The sequence below is a fragment of the Neovison vison genome, chromosome 5 (assembly GCF_020171115.1).
Source record: "Neovison vison isolate M4711 chromosome 5, ASM_NN_V1, whole genome shotgun sequence".
Classification (NCBI taxonomy): Eukaryota; Metazoa; Chordata; class Mammalia; order Carnivora; family Mustelidae; genus Neogale; species Neogale vison.
In genome coordinates, this window is record NC_058095.1 from 117,330,829 (window position 1) to 117,334,155 (window position 3,327).

A 3,327-nucleotide genomic window follows, 5' to 3' on the forward strand; every position below is an offset into this window, starting at 1 on the left:
ATATGATGAAAATAATCTACATCAGATGTTTGCAAATATTTTTTGTAAAGGGGCAGTTAGTAGATATTTTAGACTTTGTGGTCCATATGGTCTCTGTTACAACTACTAAATTCTGTCCTTATGGCACAAATATGGCCATAGACAATACTTAAATTAATGAACGCGTCTGTGTTCCACTAAAATTTTATTTATAAAAACAGGCAAGAGGCCAGATTTTTCCCTCGGGCCATATTTTGCTAACTGCTGATATATATTAATTAGTTCTCTATGGTAATCTATTTTATAAAACATATACATTACTTGCATAGTCAACAAAACCACTAAGCTATTTAACTAGATAAAAAATTATGATAATTTTTCTACTAACTATTCTGCTGAGTTTCCAGGCTGCTCTTGATTCTTGGTGCAGTGGTTTATAAGAAGAACCTGGAGATAAACAGTGTGGATTCAAGTCCAAGCACTATAGCTTTATTAAGAATATGATGTGAGGCTTGTGTTTGTATGTTTTAAACCACAATTATCTTCATCTACCCAATGATGACAACAAAAATATGTATCACATAGTATTTTAAGTAGTAGGAAGTGCTAAAATCAGAATTCAGGAACTAATAGGCACTTTATTAACATAAACTATTGTCTTTGTAGAGATATTAGCTTCTCTAGCTTCCCTAAGGAATAAGGACCTTAATGTGTTATTCACAAGAGTGCAGAGACATTAAAGAGTATGAGAAAAATCTTTCTGAAAGTGAAGAATTGAAATGATGCCAGGATTTTTTCTGATATCAATGATTTGAAAACTGAAGAATGTTTAGGAGGAAGAGTTTTCAAGATACCAACTTCTAAACACCTATTTTATATTCTAAAGGAGCAAGATATTAGTGCATTTTTCCTCATAAATTCTGATTATTATGTTTTTCCCCATCTAATCTTTGTTAAAAAACATGTTTGCATTAAAAGAAAACATCAAAGGTCACATTACTGAAATATCATTTCACAATAACCAGTGATTGCATGGAATTAAAATCACTAGTGAGCAGAAATTACAAACAGTGGCTAGGAAATGAATGTGTATATGAATAAACTCTAAATGTCCTCAGTGAACAGGTTGGATGATTTTATATTCATAGGGGTGTGATGAAGATTTAGATTATTTTTCTTTTTAAAATTAATTTACTTCAGTAACTTTCATACCACTGGAGTAGAAAACAGTCATCAAAATATCATTGACACTTATGCCATTAAATATGCTAGAAAAGAGTTTCTGTCAAAGCAATATGTGTGCAATGTGTTGGTGCTTTTCCTTATGGTGAATATAACACAAAACCCTGGTGATGTGTTCTGTTAGTAAAGTGAATCTGCCAACAGCAGATCAGTACTGGGGAGGGATATCACTGCTGAAGTATTCACTAATGGCTATTCTAGGTCCCAAGGCAGTTGAAGAAAAGCAAATTGTATCTTAATAAGAATTACAGGTCAGTAATGACAGGGAAATACAGAACATAGTGTGGAGAGTTTCAAAGTCATTTTTATCATGGAACTCAGTTACTAAAATTTTACAGGATTGATGCATTCTTAGAGTCTAACAAATCTTGTTTAATGTCCAGTATGTCATCACATGACAAGGAAAAACCTGATTATAATAATTTAATTGTTTTAAAATTTGATTTGGCAATGAAGTCTCTGCAATGTACAACTCCAGGGAATGCCATCATACTGGAATGCATGTAAACTCTATGCACTATAAAACTAAGGCTGAATTTTCCATACCTTGATGTGCTCTCTCCAGCTATCTAATGGTGTTCTTAGAGGTGTACAATACAGAAGCCCTTTTTGACTGCAATATTAAGGATCTCAATTATATGCTGCTTAATGTGATCTGAACCCAATTTCATAAAAACCAAGTACAAACTTGTAAAGCACCTTTACAATTATCAGAGGCAAAAATTCCTTCCATCTTTTTGTTTTGCTTTCTCTAACACATATCATTGACCCTATGGTCCATGGTGGATGCTCAAGCTCCAGACATCTTGACCACATTCCAGAAAGCAGGAAGAAAAAGATGGAGAAGCAGCTTTTGTTTTTCTTTTTAAGAACATTTTCTAAACAAACAAACAAACAAACAAACAAAAACAATCAACAACAACATTTTCTAGGTATTGCATACAGTACTTCTACTTAAATCCCATTGGAAAAAACTTAATCACAGGGGCACATAGGAGGTAGGGGAAACTGGGAAATGATCTCATTATTCTGGCTGACCAACCAGAATGTGCCTGTGTAAATACTTTAGGTATTAGTAAATTTTAAGACACTATTACAATACTAAAATATGCTTCACACATAGTATACAGTAAAAATTATGGCAGATATTTATTTTATTGGAATCATTACATTTTAAGTCTTAGTTATATTTATTTTCTATTACTTCTATAACAAATTTTCACAAATTGAGTGGATCAAAACAACACAAAATTTCTATGGATCTGATTCCTAGATTTATGGTCTCTTCATTTTCAAAGCTACAATGGCAGGCTGAATCTTATCATTTTCACCTTCACTTCTGCCTGCCTCTTAAGCTTTCAAGGACTCTTGTGATTATATTCAGTCTACAGGGATAATTCAGGAGAAAGTTATTTTTTAAAGATCTTCATCATATCAGATAAGCAATCTTAATCCATCTTCAAATTTAATTCCACCTTCCATGTAAAGTAACATTCACAGGTTCTGGGATTAAAACATGGACATCAATGGGGGACATTATTTAGTTTATTGCAGTTATACAAAATAATTCTCAATTTTCACATTTTAAAAGTTTAATATATTTTGGTCTCAATATATTGCTAGGGTACTAAGGAACTTTAAGAAGGAAACCTGGCCATATTATCGAATTAGCAATAATCGCGCCTCGGATAAACCTCATTGGCTACGATACTGCCACTGCGCAAAGCTTGGTCATATTATTGAAATAAGTGGTAGAGATAAAACCACCTCACACTGATCTAGTCCCAGATTTCATCACAGTTATTATGTTCTTCTTTTTTTTTTTTTTTAAGATTTTATTTATTTGACAGAGAGAGATCACAAGCAGGCAGAGAGAGAAAGGAGGAAGCAGGCTCCCTGCTGAGCAGAGAGCCCAATGCGGGACTCGATCCCAGGACTCTGAGATCATGACCTGAGCAGAAGGCAGCGGCTTAACCCACTGAGCCACCCAGGTGCCCCAACACAGTTATTATGTTCTATTTCAGTAATTTGGGACAGAAGGATTGGACAAAACTGTCATAGGGAAATAGAAATTTGTCCTGTCACCACCCTAGGACTTGTCACACT

The 3,327-nt window shown here is 33.9% G+C and overlaps 1 pseudogene; it reads right to left on the reverse strand.

Annotated features, from left to right (window-relative positions):
- Positions 1-2,790: 2,790 nt before the first annotated feature.
- On the reverse strand, positions 2,791-2,949 carry LOC122907976 (annotated as a pseudogene).
- Between the last annotated feature and the right edge of the window lie 378 nt (positions 2,950-3,327).